The sequence below is a fragment of the Diabrotica undecimpunctata genome, chromosome 6 (genome assembly GCF_040954645.1).
Source record: "Diabrotica undecimpunctata isolate CICGRU chromosome 6, icDiaUnde3, whole genome shotgun sequence".
NCBI classification, from domain to species: Eukaryota; Metazoa; Arthropoda; class Insecta; order Coleoptera; family Chrysomelidae; genus Diabrotica; species Diabrotica undecimpunctata.
Window position 1 is genome coordinate 47207264 of NC_092808.1, and position 23036 is coordinate 47230299.

Sequence of the window (23036 nt, forward strand, 5' to 3'; positions counted from 1 at the left end):
TGATGTCGTAGACTGTAAAATTATAGGTTGCAATTTTACTTTTATAATAAAATGTACTTACTTTTGATTGAGGGGTAGCTAATACCTTTTGCAGGTCAAAACACGCAACACGTAAATTTTTATCCTCAGTAGCTAGTTCTTTATCCACATAATTTTTGGACTGCAACTTTGTTAGCTAAGTGTTGATCATATTTTTCTTGCACTTTCAATTTTATGTCATTATCAGCATCTGTATAACCCGTACATAGTTGACACTGATTCTTTTTTGGTTTAAAGAATGCTGTATTGAATTCTGAGTTAAAAATTTGACGATACTGCCGTTCACTTGTAATATGTACTGAATTGGTTCCAGTATGCTCTTTGTACACTCTGTACATTTTACTAATATTTAAAACATCTTCCAAATACATTTTCTTTGAATTTTTTCCATTATAGTGGGAAGGAACTAATGGAAACAATTTAATATGAGTTCTCACACTTTCCTTAATATCTTCTGCAATTTTATTGGGTCTTACAGTATGGTGTCCCCGCATATCCTTTTCTAAAGTGCCACCTTCTCCAATTGTTTTTAAGGCAGTTGTAACCCAGGTTTCCGTTATCCCCAGCGTGTTTAAAAACATCGTTATACAAATTTTTATTCTTTTATTAACAAGCAGTAAATTATATTCTCGGGAAAAATTGCGCCTAGACTCAGTTTTCTTTCTTACCTGTTTCTTTTCTCTTTGATGAACATCTTTTGTGATAAAATCCCATTGTCTGGTATGATCTGTTAGTCCCCAATAATTTTCAAATATTTTTTGCCTCTTATTTTTCAAAATTTTTTCCGTGCATCCATTTCTGCAATTCTCGTTGCTTGGTGCTTTCATGATCCTAGATGAAATTACTTAAGTTTATTTTTTACAAGAGTTAAAACTATACGGCTCCTGAACTATATTTTATGATATTTCTGATAGTCATAAGAATTCAGATATAAACAATACCTACTAGGTATTAATAGCTTTTATGATGGCAGAAGAAAATTTCAAGTGTTACCGAAGTAATAATATTATTGCTTTTGTATCTATACTTACAGGCTCCAATATACGTTTAATTCTATTCATATTTTAAACTTCAAACACTCTTCACACAAAGCTCAAGAAAATATTTACGTAAATGCATAACCTCAAAAAGTTATTAAAAAACTTGAGATACTATAAAACTAAATTGTGTGTTTTAAGTTGTCTATACAGCCGCTAGAGTTACCACAATATTCCTTGTTACAGCTACGTATAGCATAATTCCAAAGAAGGTAGTAACTCCAATTATACAAAAATTTAGTTACTACAGTTTTCGTTGCATGAGTCGATATGAAACATATTATGACGTACAGTTACCGTTAACCATTTTTTAATTATATGTCCTCGTTTTTCTAATAATCATATCGCATCGTAACAATTTATTGGCTCTAAGTTTTTACTTTATAGTTTGAGGAAGTTTGGAAAGATCTAAGAGAGACAGGAAAAAGTTAATTAACATATATTTATGGAAGTAAGATAAATGCCAGACGAATCGAGAATCTGTATATTGGTACCTATGTACAAAAGCAAAAGAGATACTTGTATATAACAATGGAAAACTACATTGCCATAAAATATGAAATTATGGAAGACCATGAAATATAGTTACACCATGAAAGATAGTAATGATTGACAGACGAATACATGAAGAAACCAAAATATTAGTAAAAAATCCAATATAATTAAAAATAATATTAATGAGTTTGCTCGAAGAATAATGATCTGAACCAGAACTGTCCAACTTCAAGTTCTTTGGTGGCCACCATATAAGAAAATAAGAATATGAGGGCCGCATCATATGCGAATTAATAAATGATTTATAATGAATAAAACTGGTAAAAATAAACACATATATATATATATATATATATATATATATATATATATATATATATATATATATATATATATATATATATATATATATAAGAAATACTGGATATTATTGACTGTCGATATAAACAAACAACACAGTTTATTAGGGCTGCAGTCAGTAGGTTTGGCCGGGATGTTATAGAAACACTGTTTTGACTTTTGTTCGAGCTTTCGGAATTCTTTAGGTTAGGTGTGAGAACTGGAATATAGGGTAGGCAACCATACGTTATTTTAGATTATGGTAGCTCTGATGTGTTCTGTGTCAATGTCTGTGTCAGTTGTCGGACCTCATTCACCTCATTATTATGAAAATTTTGGTTGTCAGAAAATTGCAAAGGAAAAGGAGAACCAAAAATGAGTTTATTCAAAAGCCCTGTAGGATAGGAGTTCTCTTGTAGTATAGATCTCAACTTTTTTAGTCCCTTGTCCCTGAACTCGATGTGTGATAAGTTGATAACCCTAGTTTTAAGGGCCAAAACCAAATTTGTTTTCATCTTAGATGGATGTTGAGAATAAAAGTTCAGGGACAAGGGACTAAAAAAGTTGAGATCTATACTACAAGAGAACTCCTATCCTACAGGGCTTTTGAATAAACTCATTTTTGGTTCTCCTTTTCCTTTGCAATTTTCTGACAACCAAAATTTTCATAATAATGATGTGAATGAGGTCCGACAACTGACACAGACATTGACACAGAACACATCAGAGCTACCATAATCTAAAATAACGTATGGTTGCCTACCCTATATTCCAGTTCTCACACCTAAGCTATTAAACATTTTTAAAAATGTTAGTTGCTTAAAAATTGCAACTAAGGATGTGAAAACTTTATCGAAGTTGTACACAAAGACAAAGGATCCTTTCACAATACAGGAGTCATCGAATGTTGTTTATTCTATACCGTGTTCCAAATGTAAAAACGTGTATATCGGAGAATCATCTCGTAATTTTCACAATAGAGTAATATCACATCGCAGCGACATAAAAACCAAAAAGATAAACGCATGTGCGCTCACAGAACATGCATTAACTTTAAAACATGAATTTAATTTCGAAGATTCCTGTATTCTGGCTAAGGAAAAAAAAACCATTCAAAACGTGTTTTCTTGGAAATGTGTTTCATAAAATCTAATACGTCTTGTATAAATAAAAAGTCAGACATAGATAAATTGAGCAACATTTATTGTTACTTACTGACAAAACATCAAAAATAAAATAAAGATTTACTTTTACATATACACACCTTAATACACCTGCATACAAAACATGTTGCATACTATCAAGACAGGTTTAAGATACTACTTCCATTAATATAATAGCAAGAACTGCTAATTACTTTTTAATCACACTATTTTTGTTTTTTTTCTGTTCTCTATGGATCAGTCAAAACACACCATGAAAAGATGTCACTAACAAAATTTTAACTTTCCAACTAAATTTTAAAATGTATATTGTCCATTATTTTAAATGTTATATTTTATATGTGTGTTTTTAATGTTGAGTTTCGTAGCTTTAGAAAAATAATCTCAACGACTAGTAAGTTGTAATGACAATTTGAGATATGTTGTAAATATTTACATTTTCTTCTAATTACAGTGTCTTGAAGAAGGAATAAAAGAATTCCGAAAGCTCGACCAAAAGTCAAAAGAGTGTTTCTATAACATCCCGGCCAAACCTACTGACGGCAGCCCTAATAAACTGTGTTGTTTGTATATATATATATATATATATATATATATATATATATATATATATATATATATATTCCCAAATTTAGTGAGAAGTTAGTGGATGCTGAGTTTCACCTACAAGAGTATCAATATTAATTTCATTATTTGGTGTTGAAAAACGAAACAACTGAGAAAGTGATTTATCAGAGAGCGAACATCTTTATTTGGATTTTATAAATTTCATGGTTGAAAAGCTGATTTCACAAAGGTACGTGCTTTCGAGGATTAAACCCATTCTAAGACCAAATTTTCTTAAATTGGAATAACGTTTCTCCGGTAGTAATTGGAAAAAGTCCAATCCTGTTTCAAATCTTCCTTGTTAAAAAGAATCTGACTGCAAATCACACAGTTCCAGTTGAAAGTCAGGTCTTACATTTTCAATACAGATAGTGAGCGGGTAATGTTTACTTACAAAGCTTAATTTTATTTTAAATCCTTTTATATGACCATACAGACTATATAAGTTTGCATTATTTTTTTGTTTTCCTTGAAGCTTTATGTTTAATTCGTTTAGATGAGAGCTCATGTCGGTTAGAAATCCAAGGTATGACAAGAAGTTTGCTTCTTCTATTTGATTTTCGAATTCCGAAGTGTTGGACTTCATTTCTTAGTAAAAGGTCAATTTCCTTGCGTAGAGCAAAGAAACGTTGTAAACAGTTTCAGGCGCTTAACCAACGACTCTGTGTGTAATAATAAGTCCCCATATGCAGCATGCACTTCAACCAAAAAGTCACGAAACTTCCTATGAGTGAGTGCTCGATTGCCGGCTCTACTTATGTTTGTTATTTAACAGCAACTTTCATATAATCTGTTTGATAGAAGTTTCCACATAAGGCCTTTTGGTGAAAAATGCAGTGTATAAAAGCGCAGTTGATTTTAAACCAGTCCAGCAAACCCAGTTTTACTCCCTACCATTGCTTTGGCAATCGGTTACAATGCAGGAACATTCAACAGTTTCTATGGTTGTTCCACGTAATGGAATAAAATTGAGCATTTCCTTTGCTACAGTGAAGTCGTCTTGAATAGTTCGAACAAAAATTACAAGTTGACTAATATCAGATTGGTCAGTACTTTCGTACAGACACAAAGAAAAAAACGTGCATTCTTTAATCGTGTCATACAACTTTTTAGAAATATATTCATCAATATGTTTCTAAAAAGTACATTTGTAATTTTTGGTTCATTAAATTGTTTTGCCATTTTGAATGCAAAATTCTTTATAATGAGTCAATCACTAAATGGTTTGTTTTCTTTGGCAATTTTTTTAGCTACTTCATAAGAAGCCGCAAGACTACAGCTTTGATCACTATTTGACTTTTTGAAAAAATTTCTTTGTTGTTCAGTTTCTTCGTATATTCCGCAATTATGGTAGTAGTCTAGCTAAACTCGCCACTATATGGATCGTTGAAACTTTTTCTCACGCAAAAAAGTATAATGACATTTTATATTATATTCTTTAAAAACTTATAGAACTTGCATATACACAAGGCATTATAGTTTATTATTATTGTTTGTGATCAAATAGTAGCTTTTCCATTAGTCATTATTTGCTCAGTATTCGTCCGCTATTTTTCTTTTTTAAGAAGACATAGTAAATTCCATACAACTATTTATTTAAAACTAAATTGATTACAATGAGTAGTTTGACCTTATTACTGGTCACATCTCCTAATAAAACTAATCACATCCACAAATATCTACACCGTCAAGTTGTTACGACGAAAAAGCGATGCATCTAGTGATATTTTTCTGCATACTGTGCATACTTTTTCTGATAACATAGATTTACATATATTCCGGATTCATATTTTCTAAACGCAGAGTATCCATCCGCGGGCTGCAAAAAATAGCATCGCGGGCCGCATGCCCTCGCATTGGACTGCCTTGATCTGGAAGATGGATCAATGACATTGTATAAGTTGCAGTTGAAGTTAGGTTGTAATGATATTAGTTACGTAGCTATTATGGATGTAGTTGTTTTTAAATTGATAAGAAAGTAATCAGTTTATTTAACAAATAACGTAACCATTGTTGACGTATTTTTGGAAATATTTGTCAATTTTCCTCCTGAAATACCACGAATTAGAAAGTATACATAACAAATTCAATGAACGTTTGCTCTCTATTTAAATTTGAACCAGTGAAATTTCATTTTCAGGTAATACCGAACACTTTATCAAGAATATTTTTTGTCGTATGTAAAATAAGCTTTTCCAACATTTATATAAAACTTTTGACACACTATATATATATTTATTACCTTTCAATAATTAAATCAACATTTTTTTTAATGATATTTTATTTGTATCAACGATGTTTTTACCATGTAGTAAAGTGTAAAGAAAGCATATGACTTTGTCTTCTTATATCGAATGTACGTGACATACTTAGTTATTATATTATGAGATAAAACATGTTCTATCTATAGGCAGCATTTAACCGACAACTTAAATTGACAACCTGTGACATGGCGAACAAGGTGTCAATTCACGTTCAACTGTTTCATTTTTCCCAGGGGTAAATTTCCCACTGGAATTGTTCGTAACGAATTTCTTATATCCAGGAAGACGAGGAGAAATTTCAGTTTTCCGTGACATTATGATATTACTTTTTATTTATAGATATAAACTATAAAGTGTGTCGGTTCTTCAGTTTTCGTCTTATTAATTGTAAAGTTTAATTAATAACGATTAATTGTTGAATGAAATGATAAGTTGAAGCATTTGTTTTATTCAGTATAAAAACAGAAGATATTTTTTAATCTGTTTCACATTTAAATAATAATAATAATGTAGTATTGTAGTATAATACACTCGCGATCATAAAATCCGGGTCACCTTGAAAATCACCGATATTTCATTTTTAACGAGCTTTATCGTAAATAATAATAACACAAATACAAACTAATGCATGTTTCTGAGAATTGTTGCGATTTCCTTTGTAACAAAGAATTCCAATAGTGCCGATTTCGCGGTAAAGTGCACACTTCCCAAAATAAACGCTACCTGTATCTCCGCTTGTTTTAAATGTCTCGTTTGTACTTCGACTTTCTGTTCAAATGCAACGGACAAACGTTTATTATTGCCACCATTAGTGTTTATTAGTGCCATTATTAGTGTTTATTTTTTGACAAAAAAGCCTTTAACTGTTGTTGAAACGGCACAAATTGTTGCACTTGTGGAAGACGGTCACACTCAACGGCAGGTCGCAAGAACTGTTGGCGTAAGCCTTTCTACGGTTCAACGAGTGCTTCAACGCTTTCAGGAGACAAGTTTGCTAACCAGGCTACCTGGCTCTGGACGAAGAAGCAATTTTAGTGTTGCAACAGTCAGAAGAAGACTTCGTTCTTCTTGACTATCTTCTCGGGTAATGGCTAGAGAACCGCCACTTCGCCGGGTGCCTCGAGTTGCACGACTAGCTTTTGATCGACAATACTCGCATTGGGGAATTAACGATTGTAGCAAAGTGTTATTCTCAGATGAATCCCGTTTCTGCCTAACTGGATCCAAAGGACGTGTAAGAGTTTGGAGGAAAACCGGTGAACGATTTTCACAAGCTTGCATTGCTCCAAGAATGCCATTTGGTGGAAGCTCGGTCATGGCTTGGGGAGGTATAACTTTCGACTTCCACACAGAATTACCCTTCATCGAAAATGGGTCCCTAACTGCACGAAGGTACATTGCGGAGATTCCGGAAGAACATGTTATGCCCAACATGGCAGGGCTTGGAGAAAACGCCGTTTTTATGCAGGACAACGTGCGACCGCAAGTTGCCAGGATCAGTATGTAATACTTGGACGAAGTTGGAATTACGAGGGTACCCTGGCCAGCTAGGTCTCCGGACCTGAATCCCATTGAACATCTCTGGAACGATTTGAAAAAACGTATTCCAACCCATACACCCCCTCCTAATAACGCACAGGAGCTTAAGGATCTGTTAGTGAGAGAGTGGAATAATATACCACAACATGTAATTCGGAGAAAAATTGAGAGTATGCCCCGTCATCTGCAAGAGGTTATTAGAGCAAGGGGAGGGAATACACGATATTGGTCATTGAAATTTCACTGATTTTTTATCACGTTCTGTATTTTCCATTTTTTTTTTCGTATGTCTGTTTTATCAATAATTTGATATGTTTTCTGTTTTTTCAATAAAAACAATAAAAAACCTTTTTTTTTCTTTCAAAACAAACATTGATGACAAATAAAAAATACATTAGCCAAAAAAAAGGTTATTACTGCACCAGAGGCAAAAATATTTAAGAAACTTGAAATTTTCAAGATGACCCGGATTTTATGATCGCGAGTGTAGTAAGATTTGTTGTATTTTTTGTAAGAAAGATGTTAGATCCAGTGACCAAATCATCATAACTTAATCATATTGATAGACTCAGTAAAACATAAAGAACCTTAACAAAATTTTGGTAAACAATTTTTTACACAAAGAAACTAAATATGTAGTAATAAACTTTAGGTCTGATCATTTGCAAGAATTCCACTTTTTACGAAATTCGTAACAAACAATTGGTTTTGTCCTTAGGCTATTTGATAATAGAAATGTTTAAAATAATTTATTTGTATTGCTTTACTTACTTTAAAATCTTGGTTACTAATACTCAAGTGAGAGAATGCACTAATTTTAATAAAATCAGTTCAATTAAATAAGGACAGATTAAATGGCTGCGAGAAACTAAAATTTCGTTTCGCAATAGGATTGGTAGAAGTTCGTCCACAGTATTTTCAGTTTAAACTACCTAACTGTATCACAGAGTAAGGTGAACAATTTGGAAAAGGTACTATTCCTATCAGAAGGACTATAAACTGTGAAGACGTCCTCCTACAGGACAATGACGACCAGATTTTCATAGTATGAGGTTTTTAAGCTTATTGTTTTATCGACTGCGCCTCATCATGCCATTTACCCAAAGACAGCTGAAATTATAAAAATATAAAAGAATCAAGAATAAGGACGAAATCGATTTGTGTTCAATGACGAGCTTTGCTTCTATTCATGGGCTAAGGATTGATGTAGAACAATTCACTGAAGACACAGTCAAAGGAGAAAAATTAAATTTTGCATGGAACTTAAGAAGAAAGTTGCCAAAAGTCGCCGAAAGTTGCCAAAATCGGAGAAGACCAGGCAGGTTTCACAGCGGGGAAAGCATGCTTAGATCACATTTACACGGTCGAACAACTAATTGAAAAAAGAATGGCCAAAAATAGATCCATCCATCTAGCTTTTGTTGATCTTAAGAAGGCATATGACTCAATACCTAGAACCAAGCTATGGGAAGCAATGGAAGACATCGAAGTTCCACGAAGATTAATAAACGCGGTAAAAGCACTCCACAAGAATAACGAAGTAGCTATCAAAACGGGCAATAGAATATGCAGTCCATTTAAGACGACAAAGGGACTACTACAGGGTTGCTCCACATCCCCCACCCTGTTCAAAATATTCCTGGAAAAAACCCTGAAACCATGGAAAAGAAAGTGCGAAGGAATGGGTATACCAGTAAGGAACGAATATCTATATACGCTAAGTTTTGCCGACGACCAAATAGTGATCGCACAAGAGAAGGATGACCTCAGTTTTATGATGAGAAAACTGGAGCAGGAATATACAAAGAATGGGATGGAAATAAACCTAAAGAAAACTGAATACCTAACAACGGAGAATACAGAAATAAAACAGCTGGAAATAGACGAAGGTAAACAAATCAAAGGAACAGACAAGTATAAGTATTTAAAACAAAGAAAAAAATATATAATACCATGACAAGAAGTATTATCACTTATGGGTGTGAAAATTGGACAATAAATAAGAAAACCAAAAACAAAATAAGAGCAACAGAGATGGAATTCCTAAGGAGAAGCTGCAGAGTAACAAGAAGAGATAGAATAAATAACATGGAGATTAAGAGGAGAATGGGAATGAACTCCGACATAATAGACTACATCGAACAGAAGAGGTTAACTTGGTACGGACATATCAGAAGAGCAGACCAAAATCGGTGGATAAATAGAATAACAGAGTGGAGCCCGATAGGAAGAAGAAAGAGAGGCAGACCTCGAAGATCTTTCAGAGATGAAGTGGACGAAGCAATGAATAGAAGAAACCTACAGGAAGGGGACTGGCTAAACAGGAAAAATTGGAGGAAACGGTTGAGTGAAGGAATACAGTGAAAACTGTGGAAATCTTTGTATATATATATATACTTAAGAAGAAATAGTTCACCCGAGAAGAGTTATAGTATAGGATGCAATCAATGTGTCCATCAGTTTTCTTTGAAGGAAACATGAATAGCCAAAATTGCATCTATATCCTTCTAAAACCACTTGCTATTTATATAAAATTACTAACTAGACTATGCAGGATGCCCAGAAACTCTCCTGACACATAAAGTCTGGCGATTCTTCAGATAATTATTAGACAATTTAACCTTAGTCACCTAGTCCGTCTATCTCCTAGACAGAATTCACCTAGTCACCTTTGAAGATGACGTCTTGTAAATATTTTTGTAATACCTACAGAACGCTTCTATTTAGAAACACGAAAACTGCTACCGGTACTCCTATCCAGAAGTTCATGCTAAACCTATGCTGATGCATTCTTGAACAACGTATGGATCCACCAACGTACGAATCCAACGTGTCACCCACGTACGAACAATAATGTGTATTATGTACATTAAAAATTCCATTTTTTTGTGAATGTAGCTTCGTTGAAAAACAAAATGTATCTGAAAAAATCTTTATTTTAATTTTTCTGATTTTGTAACCATCTAGCGAATTCTTCACGAGTAGGAAAATCTCCTTGTAGCGGTGTTAGTACTTTTGTAAAGTGAAAAGGATATAAATTTTCGTTGTGTATGATATTTCCTACGGCTCGTATTATTATGTCGCCCTGTTGAATTATTTTTTGAGACCACTGAATCTGCTTCTCTTAATCGTTGATGAAGAACTGTAAATGTTGAGTAAGTGGGAATGTGATGCTCACGATTGGGAAATTTTTCAGCGTATCTACGTTGTGTTTGAGCAGCATAAGCTTGTACAGCTTGTGCTGCTACACCTCATTTCGCCATAAACTAAATGCATATGTGCAACAAAGACTGGGATACTGCAATATGGACTTAAAAGCTGGACATTAAAGCAAGAACACATAAATAAGTTACAGTCCTTTGAAGTGTGGTGTTACAGGAGGATGCTTAGAATAGCATGAACAGAGAAGAAAACGGAAGTATTTCGAGAAATAGGCAAGGAATGCGAAATAATAAACACAATAAAAATAAGAAAGTTACAATATCTGGTACACGTAATAAGGGGACAGCGATATGAACCGCTAAGGCTGATAATACAGGGAAAGATAAGAGAAAGAAGGAGTATAGGAAGGAGGAGTGTCATGGTTAAAAAATTTAAGGGACTGGTTTAAACGCAGTTGTATAGAACTCTTCAGAGCAGCAGTAGATAAAGATAGTGATGGTGATATCCAACCTCCGATCGGGAGACGGCATTTAAAGAAGAAGATATCAGCTTTTTCGTCGTTAGTAAAAACAACAAAGTAAAAAACTAAAAGATAAACTTCGCGAACTGACAACAATTTGACAATGAAAAACGTAGGCTATGGTTCTGTTGGCATTTCAAAGCCAACTAGTGCAAAAAATATTAGTTTAACTTTCATGACGAAAAAACGAAAAATTTTCAAATCGATGTTTCTAGAAAACGGTGTATCCTATGAACTTAAAGTAGGAGTACCTTTTAGTACTAGAATACCTGAAAATTTATTAATATAGTATCACGAATGCTTAAACGTTAAAGACACTGTGGCGCACCCAGGGGGGGGTTTTGGGGGTTAAACCCCCCCCCCCCCAGGGCATATAAAGTGAACAATATATAAAGAATAGTAGAAAAATGTAACTTGTCTTTCACACACAATACAAAAAATCCAAAACGCTGATTGAATAATTAAATTACCACTTTAAATATGTAGAACACAATAATTATTGTATAAATACGCAATAATTAATAATTATTTTCATTATATTTAGATATAGATACCTAATATTAGGCTTATAAAAAATTAGACAGAACGAGTCTGTTGCGAGTAGCATGCGCCTACAGGACTGTATCTGCGGCGGCCTTGTGGACTATCACGGGTTGTGTTCCTCTGCATGTGTTAGAGCAGTAGAAAAGAAAAGAAACATCTCTATGGGAGAAGAAAGCATTTGACAACAGCTATAAAAAAAAGAAAGGGAAAGATCAATGGAAAAATGGCAAGAAGAGTGGAACAAGGAAGATGTTGCTCAGTGGACAAAGATGCTGATCCCGAGCCTAAGGGACTGGGTAGATTGTCTGTTTTAGGGCGTATCTTCATAGGTTCAGAAAGACAGATGTAGATAAATGCCTATACTGCGAATATTCCGACACTGTCACTCACATAATGCTGGAGTATAATAGATGTACAGTGGAGAGAAACAGAATGTATAAAGAAATAGGTATGAACCCTGTGACTGTAAGAGATGATCGTAAAGATGACGGGAAATACGGAGGGATGGAATAGTGTTCACAATTACATCCAAGCAGTCATTAAAAAGAAAGAAGAAGAAGAGAAATACCAACCGGGCTAATGACAGAGATAAGATCTAATTACTATTTTAATGGGAATAAGTCGCAATTGAAGGTTAAAATAAGTTTATTGACGTTTGAATTTTTGATCTTTGATCTTGCACTGATAACTTGTTTATACTCCAACAATTAATATAAAAAAGAATAGCGGTTGGTACACAAGTACATCTAGCCTTCATCGACCTAGAAAAGGCGTATAATACAGTTGCAAGACTTAAATTGTGGCAAGCTTAACAACAACTCGACATTAGTCCATACCTTTTAGGAATAATCACAGAAGTATACAGGGATAACACTACTTACCTAAAAATCGGATATAGAATATCAGAGCCAATAAAAGAAACTAAAGGACTAAAACAAGGATGCAGTATGTCACCCTTACTGTTTAATTTATATATTGAGGCAGCCCTCCAAAATTGGAAAAACCACTGCCAGGGAATGGGAATCCCCATAGCAAATGACGTACTGTTCTCCCTAAACTTTGCGGATGACCAAGTCATCCTAGCTCAAGATTCTTATGATCTAGAATTTATGATAAAGTGTCTCTAGAGAGAATATTTAAAATGGGGGTTACAAGTCAGCATGAAGAAAACAGAATATTTACTTAATTATCAGTTCAGATGCAAGGTTTGAAGTGTTGATAGACGAGGACGTGGAAATCAAACAAGTGAAACAATTTAAATATTTAGATCCACTCATTGCTAAGAACGGCTTGGGAGAAACCGAAATTAAACACGAAGTAATCAGGGACGTAAAATTGTAGGATGTCTGAACTCCTTATGGTGGGATCACCACATTTTCAAAAGGAACAAAAAAAGAATAGGGCAAACCATGGTTGAATCAGTTCTTTGTTCTATGGATCTGAAGTATGGACAATTAATGCAGACCTGAAGAGAAGATTGTTGACAGTTGAAATGGATTATTTGGGAAGAAGTGCTAGAATATCAAGGCAGGAAAGGAAGACTAACGAATCTATAAGAAATAACATAAATGCTACAGAAACGGTTATTGACAGAATAGAAGGAAGAGGTTCAAAATGGTTTGGACATCAATTGAGAATGTCTGACAAACGTTGGCCCCAAAAACTTCACAAATCGAAGCCCCCTGGAAGAAAAAAAAAAAGGTAGACCTCGACGCTCTTGAAATGAAGGAATTAGAAGAGCGATGGAATCGACAGGTTTGGAGGAGGAGCATGCCTTGCACCGGGAGGATTCCCGGAGGAGAACGGGAATACGGCGATAGCCGTCTTCAAAATGTATTGTATTTACAAGTTCGATTAATGTCAAACGTCAATAACCTTATTTTAACCTTCAATTTTGGCTTATTCCCATTAAAATAGTAATTACTTTAAAATGCCACAAGAAAATAGCTTCAGAACAATAGATAAGATCTAGATAAGAGAAGAGAGTGTTCCAAAAATGTCGTCAGCCTTACAGTGGCCATCCCACTTTCGGAGTACGGTACGTGCGACAGTCAACTGCGCATAAGTAAGAGAGGGTGGTTTTAGTTGGTAGGTAGGATAATAGATACCTGAATCTTTGGAACTGCTATCTTTAGTACTTTAAATTAAACTAAAACCCAAATTGTAGGGACTCAACATGGAGGTAGCATAAAAAAATTTCAAACCCCACCTCCCCCTAAGAATAAGTCTGGGTGCGCCACTGTAAAGACAAATAAGTTATGCGTTAAAATAACCGTTGACCTACCCAAAACGGACACATATGACTGGTACTAGAAATTCAAAATTGATGGAATCGATTCAGCTATGAAGAATAAATAATCGTGCTAGTTTTTATCTTTCTAAAATAAAGCATTCTAAAGGTATTAAAAAAAAACTAATTACAAGGTGCCATCTTCAAAGAACTCTAGCGTCGTTATATCATTTTATTTTTCGGGGTGTATTAAAATCTAGAGAAATTTTCGGCGTGTCAAAAAATAAGAAAATAAATTTATAAGTAATCCATCAGTTAACAATATAAATCGTGATACAGCTTTATTTAAAATACTGTACAAAATCGTTTCAGAAACCACATAAAACAGGAAGCAGTAGATGTTATTTGGGAATGTTTTAATAAGAATATATAGAGTTAATATTAAACTGAGAGCCGTTTCCTCACAAATTTTGTTTGGTAATCAAGATCCCCGTGCTCGAATACCATAAAGAAAAGCAAAATATTCAATGATTTGGTTCATTGTAACTACCCATATCTTTTACGAAATTTGAATATTATACGCTCAGCTGGTGGTATACAAAATAAACAATGGAACGATGTTTTGCCATGAAGCTCTTAAACCTACACAATCGCTATCATTTTTCAAAATATTGTAGAAATCGTTTTTGAAAATAATTATATTTCGTTATATAATATAAACGTAAACATAGGCAGTTATCAATGCTTAATATTTTTAAAATTTATTTATTAAATTGACCAGTTATATCAATAAAATGTAGATATACATATTTGCTGATCTAAATTAAACCCTTGATTAAATGTTTACAATAATAATAAATAAAATATTTTAAAAAATAATATAATAATGAAATAAATATTATAAACTATAGGCAGAAGGTAAAAAACCATACGGGTTTCCAAGTAATTCGAAATACTACGAGTATTAGTCTAGGGAACAGCCACAGTATATTGCTTAAAAAGAATCAGTAGGTTCACTCTCGCATTTTCACGGTTCCAATTTTGAATCCACTCCTAGGTCCGTGCCGGTCCGTGCGCAATTGATTTGGCGAAAAATGCTGCTGTTGCAAGATTTAAAATATTTCATTAGTTTCAAAGAATATTCCAAAATTATAATAAAATAATTATTATTATAGAAATTCTTCGAAAAGTGGAAAATAAATTTCATAAATGGTAAAATTCTTCACATACCCACTATACACACTTCTAAAGTTCTACACTAAAGAAAATACTGTGTAGTGCCCTTTCATTTAACGCATTTTTTCTGTCTCAGCAGAATTTTTACAGCTTTTACTTAATTATATTTAATTTTGGTAGATGTTGGTAGTTCAAATTTCTTTCCTAGGTGGCGTAGTTACCTTACTGGACAAACAGTGTGACATCCTAGCTTTTTATATCGATAGATTCTTCCAATTGTAAATGATTGTAAAAATTTGAGTTTAACTAACTACGTTGTGAACGTAGTGATCCTACAGTGCGATATTTAGGCTATATGACATTTTTTCATTTCACTATTTTGTTATTAATAAGTTGTGATTGTGGAAATATATATATATATATATATATATATATATATATATATATATATATATATATATTATATATATATATATATATATATATATATATATATATATATATATACAGTAAAACCTCCGTTAACCGAAATAATTGGGGGGAGGCCGTTTCGGATAACAAGAATTTCGGTTAAAAATAACATTGTTTTTTATAATATTGATCAAAGTATTGGTATTAAAAAATACTATAAGTTTAACATGCTTTTTTAAAGAAATCTGCTATTTTTTACGTTTTCGTTTTACAACGATGTTTCTCTCTCCATCCATCGTTAATTTGCAGAACGTCATGAGTTTGCCTCATTCGATTGTTCGACGAAACGTAAAGCAATCAGAAAAGGACAAAACTTTATGTAATGACAACAAAAATTAAGAATCTAGTCGTGTCCCTAACTAATTAGGCCTACTGTATAAAATTCTTTCCTCTAAAGCACTGAAAATCTCGTCGACGGTCTTGTGCTGCCTGTTGCCTCTTGGGTCGTCATCTTCGTCATCTGATATGCTCAGGTTGTCTTGATAAAGAACCATATCAATGATGTCCTGGTCAATGAATTCACGTTCTAAGTCATCAGCTGCTAACCAGTCACCTATCTCTTAGTTAATTTCGTCATGTCCCGGCAAATTTTTAATGAAAGGTTCAATTTCTTCTGTCGTTTTCTTACCATTTTTTTCTTCAGGATCGTCAATCAAAATCTTATCAAAAAGTTTATTCCAGCATTTTTCCAAAGTTGAAGATTTGATCTTGGCCCACGACTGAGCTCACCAATAAAAATGTTTTATTGTTAAAGATTTGAGAATTTCGGGAACACTTTTGGATTAATTCGTCTCCTGTAATAACAGATGTCTTAAGAATGCTTCTCTATAATGTCTCTATAACTCCCTGGTCTAACGGCTGGATTAAGCTTGTGACATTCGGTGGCAAAAATCTGACGATTGTCACCATTTTGTAGATTTTGAGGGTGAGGGCGCATTGTCAACAAGCAACAATGCTTTGATGAGAAGGTTTTTTGATTTTAAAAAGGATTTTACACTTGAGACGAATTCATTTTCAAACCATTCTAAAAATAAAGTGGTCGACATCCATGAACTTTTTTGGCTTCTATACCTTAAAATGCCTTTTCGGAAATATCTTTCAGAGCTTTTGGTTTTTGTGATTTCCCAACACACATAGACATCAATTGGTGAGTGAAATGAACGGAATTGTTTACGTTTTGCGACAAACATTTACTCTTTATTGACGAAATTATTGAAACTGTCAGCCGTTTCGGTTAAACGATGTTTCGGTTAAAAAGGTTTCGGTTAAGGGAGGTTTTACTGTATATATATAAATATATATATATATATATATATATATATATATATATATATATATATATATTCTATTCTAACTTGTATTCATAGTTCGCTACTTGTGTTTTTATAATCTTGTATTTATTATAACTGCTATCGTAAAATTGAAATCCTCAAAATATAATTTATAATTTGAATGTATTATTATTTTTTCATCTATAGAAATTAGTTTCCCCATTAGATCTTCGTTTTATGAGATTTCTCACCAGTAACAGTGAATACAGCGTGATTTTCTAATGAATACAAAAAATTTAATATTCGATTAATCCAAACTGATGGATTCAACATAATACATTTTTAAGGACAATCAGTAATCATTATTTGGGAAACTATCGATAATTGTCGAAAACGTTAAATTAAGGAAGGTATTCATTATTCCGAAAATCTCATTAAATTTTAGGTCGCCACAAGTCACACTTTTCCTATTTATTTTCGAGCAGTGTATTAAAAATTATATTGAGCAGTGTAACAAAAACTGGAATTTATCTGCGCGTGGATCTCATGCGCGTGAAAAAAATGGAACATGAAGAACAAAGGACTGGCGGCAGAGTGAACCTACTGATTCTTTTTAAGCAATATACTGTGGAACAGCCAATATTTAAACAAAAAATATTCGCATGCACTTTATTAACAAAATAAAACAATATCAATTAAAACAAAAGTTTATTTTTTAAATTTGATAGTTATTTATTGATTATTATTTACAACTGGAAAGATTTTAATAAAAATTAATCAATATATACTCCTATTATTTATAATTATTCTCCTTTTTTTTTATTGGTACCCCATTTTGTCGGGCGTACGGCGTACTTTGACCTTTGCCAAAGTACGCCGTAGCGTGTTTAAATTCAACTTTCAAAAACGCGCGTGTTTTAAAGTTACCATGGCAAAATCAACAGTTTTAAATCTTTATCTGGCCTGACAGGAGTACATAACTTGTAACGTCAAATAAAGAAAATATAAACAAAATATTACTAACAAATATTTCAAAAGCTTTATTCAAATATTTGGAAATTTTAATCTTTTAAATGAATGTGACTATTTCACTCATCTTAAAATTTTCACATAATCTGACCAATCACAAACCAAAGACAGCTTGTGTTATAGCGAAAACACCAACTGTCTTTCAATTCTGATTGGTCTATCAGCTTCGTGTTTTCAACGACGTAACCATGGATACCGATCGCAAAGCAAAGTTTGACGTTTGCCAAAAAATTATTGTAGCTGTATACGTCAAAATGATTCGTTTCGGTGGTACTTCAAACGAAGTTATAAACCAAAACATTGAAGAAAATATACCGAGTAACACAAGAAAATCTAAATCTTATATATGGAGACAATTTATCATGTTCTGTGTGGATCGCAACTACAAATTAGATGCAGAAAATAACAACGAAAGACTAACTAAATTCCTTCCTCTCATTCTACTGAATTTTTGACCTATCACTTTGTTCATAAAATAGTTTCTTAAAGAAAACACCACTCGTCCTACGGACTCGTGGTGTTTTCAAGCAACTCAGTTTCGTTTAGAAGTAAATCGACAGACTTATCGCGAAAATTGAATCACTAGTGGTATTACTATTGAAAAGTACAGTTGGTATTGTTTGAAATATTTATACTTCCGTTTTTTAAATCAGATGAAATGCTGTTCAAATTAATACTACCGACCTTCTCGGCAACCAATAGGGTTATAATTCCATTAATGGCCCTCCCAATAATGTTTGAAACATTCTTCTTTTAAGCAATATACAACCAGTAATATCAATTAATCTGATGTGACAGATTGCAATTTAATTTTTGTTTTTCTCATTTCCATAGTAACGAAAGATATACTGATTTACATCACAAATTCAACCATTTAACATTATTATCTCTTACTTCAATTTTTGTAGTAATAATACATGATTTCAAAGTGTTCCAATAAAAAAAATAGCGTAATGTATTTGTGGATAACTGGTCTTTAAAACACTTGCTCTATTTCGAGCACTATCTTTTACTCCTAAGCAACATGTCTTGAATCCACATAAAGGGCAGCAAGGATCAGTGTGAAAATTACAGAGGAATTGCGGTAAACAGCACAATAAGTAGGATGTATGGGAAACTTATTAAGAACAAAATAGAAAATGACTATGGAGATTACGAAACAGAGGAGCAAGCTGGTTTTAGAGCTGGGCGATCCACAGTAGACCACTTGTACTCTATTACGCAAGTTATTGAGAAAAAAACAGCCGTCAATAAAGAAGTTCACCTGGTGTACATAGACTTAAAAAAAGCATATGACAGTGTACCCCTCAGTAAACTATGGTCAACCCTACAGCAAACCAACAATAAGCATGGTCTTATCAAAGCAGTCCAAAGTCTGTATAATAGAACGACTGCAAAAATTAAAACTGGATCAAGGATATCTGAGGGATTTAAGTTCACGAAAGGATTAAAGCAGGGTTGCTGTATTTCGCCTACCCTTTTCAAAGTTTATCTGGAACAAGCATTCAAGCTGTGGAAAAGAGAATGTAATGGCATGGGAATCCCTCTCAACGACGAGACTACACTGTACACCTTATGTTTCGCTGATGACCAAATACTGATTGCTCAGGATCATGACGACTTGAGTTACATGACTCGGAAGCTAATGGAAGAATATAACAAATGGGGTCTCGAAGTCAACGTTAAGAAAACTGAAACCATGTGTATTGGAGGGACAAAGCAGTCCATTATATTAGACGATGGGGTAGAAATTAGACACTGTGATGAATACAAGTACCTGGGTATGAAGATAACTCAAGATGGAACACTCGATGCTGCTATAAAAGACATAAACATACAGGGTAGTAAAGCCACATCCATGATGAACGGCATTCTGTGGGACCAAACAATATCTAAAGCGAACTAACAACTCATATACAACACCATACTTAAAAGTGTAATCACATATGGCAGTGAAGTTTGGCCAATGAAACAATAAACAGAAAAACTGTTACTAGCAACAGAAATAGACTTCTGGAGAAGAGCAGCAGGCAAATCAAGAAGAGATCGGATACCAAATTAGAGAATATAAGAAATGGTCAAGCATACAATAGTTGATGACATAAAAACAAAACAGTTAATATGGTACGGCCATGTACAGAGAATACCAGATAACAGGAATCCAAAACAGATTTTGACGTGGACACCACAAGGAAGAAGAAAAAGAGGAAGGCCGAGAAGAAGCTTTAGAGAGGGAATTGAAAAAGAACTAGAGGAAAGAGAAGTCCCTCCAGACCTATGGTTAAATAGAGAAGAATGGCGGTTAGGAGTCAAAAGGCGTCGGAGAACGCTGTAAACCGATAGTAGTAGTAGTGGAATTGATAACATGGCAACGTAACTTCACTGGAGGTTGCTGGTCCTGAGACAAAATATCTACGAGGACTTGTTGATAGCAACTGAGAGATATTTAAATTGTTTTGTGTTATTCTGCTGGCACTGTATTAAAGGATAACACTTTTACTTTTTACATGTACATTCATTTTTATAACCAAAAATCGTTTTTCAAAACTACAGTAAGTTTTAACTTAGTAATAAATAATTAAGATAACTTTGAAATTATTACTCGTAGACGACATTTTTTTTTTCTATTTGAAAAGCTGACAATTTTTATCTTTGTCAGTATATTTCCACCTCGAGCGACCAAACAAGACCATCGACCCAAAATTAATTACATTGATTCCAAACAGTGACCTTGATCCATCTAAAATAATATCTTCGACTATCGAAACTTAAAACAGGCCTTATGGCTAGGCAACTCATTATACACTACAGACATTTTTAATGTAACACCTGGAAAATCGATTTTTAAATTTTTATTAATAAAACAGGTTGTATCTAATTTGAATACTTTCTTCCCTTAATGTATATTCTATTTCTTCTAATAATAGGTTTGCATTAAACTGCTAGGTATCATAATGATGATCGCATAACAGTTTGCTCTTTTAGAATCAAGATGTACACAATGGCATTACTGCTAATGTACCGTTTTACTTTTTCAAATGTTCACTTGGCAGTTAAGTATATTAAAACACCTATTAAGGAACACATTGGTTTTATTTATTCAGAATACATCAAACAAAAAATATACTCCACTAATTGTTTGAAAGTACACTCACCTCTGTGTATTGTGTTGTTACCATAGCACGTGTATAAATGATGGCAGGAAATAAATTAGTTATTTACCAAAAAAAAACGCAAATATTACTTTTTTATTAGTCAAAACGTATCCAAGCAATTGTATTAAATTGCTATCATAATAATGATCATACTAAAACAAATATATACGTTCTAATAGAATAAGAGCCAGCGAACTATGGTAATAAATACTTGTATGAAACGATTTTGTATTTCCTAAATATATTTATTAAAATTAATATATCTATTACCTTGATATAAAGGGTAGGAATAAAGTATGGAACCAAGTAAAGATTTTTAAAACGAAAAAGTATGAGACGACGATTGAAGTTTCATCGTTTCATACGAAAAAAACGGGTGTGGCATTCCAGCGGGACTGCCGGTAGAAGTTATACTTCTGTACACGCGTTCGCCGTTACAAATTTATATGGGAGTCAATCTGCACAATCATTACATATGTAATGCTATAGGTAAAAGAGAGCAGAAAGAGAAACATAATTAATAATATTATTAATATTATTAATTACGTTATTATTATTAAATTATTACTTTAATTATGTTACCCATATTGAAAGAGGAAGTTATTAAAAGGAAAATACCAGTATTGGTAAGTCAGTAACATATAGAGAATACATCATTTATATTTTTTAAATAACAAACATATAAAATCGGAATTTGGTATTTATTGAAGGTAAACTAAATGCAAGATCAAATACTTACCATGTCGGGATAGTATTATGAGGTTTTTTCCTGGTTTTTCCCTCATAATTTACTATGGAATCACTAACGGGAGAATTTTACTGTCATCATGGCATGTATTTGTCTTTTTAAAGACGAATTACATGTTATGATTTTTTCTGACGGATATTCTCACGTTAAAGTTGATTTCATGTAATCGAATGAACTATCTTATAAGTAAAGTCGTCCCAGGAACGCAACTCAACAATATTGGCAATATCATTTTAAAGTCGTCTACTTTAAAATGTATAATGTATGTCTGAATTGTCAATATAGATGAGTCAGATAAAATTAAATTATTAGAAGAATTTTTCACTAAGTAACAAAAACAAAATTTGTTTTTAATTTACTAATGTTTGTATTTTGAGAACGATTTCCGAAGTGGAAATTGAAACGTCAATAAATGTATTTTAACCTTTAATTGTGGCTTATTCCCATTTAAATATTAATTAATTAAATATATTTACAAAATTAAGATTTTTATTCTCGAGAGAGAAATAGAGAAAATATATGTTCGGTCTCTCTCCCTCTTACCTATATCTTACATATGGAATGATTTTGCCGATTCACTCCCGTACAAATTTTCAACGTCGAACGCGCGTATAGAAGTATAACTTCAAAACGAAAAATTATGAGACAATGAAACTTTAAATGCAAGTACAATAACACATAACACATCTGATGTAATTTTTTTCTAATTCTAATCCTAAGCAGTGCTTACATTCAGGAACATAGACCTTGTACCGGAATGTAAGTACTGCTTATATTATCTTTATACTAATATCACCTGTACCTCCCTCCCTCAATTTTAACTAACATAAATAATATTGGCACCTTTTGTATCATACCTGATGTAAGGTTTGGTTAAATTATTATTACTTAGTATTACAATATGTAATATGTAAATATTTTTAGCTTTGTCAAGATTGTACTTTATTCGTGACCTAATTGTGAGTAGGTCTGTTATTTATCTCTACTACCTAGTTTGAAATGGACTCACACGAGGAAACAATTCCTCATTTAAAAATAATCCGTTCAGTGGGAATAAGCTACAATTGAAATTTGAAATAAGTTTATTGACGTTTTAATTTCCACTTTGAAATTGAAACGTCAATAAACTTATTTTAAACTTCAATTGTGGCTTATTCTCATTGAAATAGTAATTACTTTTGGGATGCTACAAGAAAATATCTTTAGAACAATAAAAAAATATTCAGTTAAGAGAAAAAGATCGTATTGA

At 32.9% G+C, this 23036-nt stretch overlaps 1 protein-coding gene across 1 annotated transcript in view; it reads left to right on the top strand.

Annotated features, from left to right (window-relative positions):
* LOC140444330 (protein turtle homolog B-like) overlaps nucleotides 1–23036 on the top strand; it is a 984236-nt gene that overhangs the window by 717095 nt on the left and 244105 nt on the right. The gene's annotated exons all lie outside the window — the stretch shown is intronic.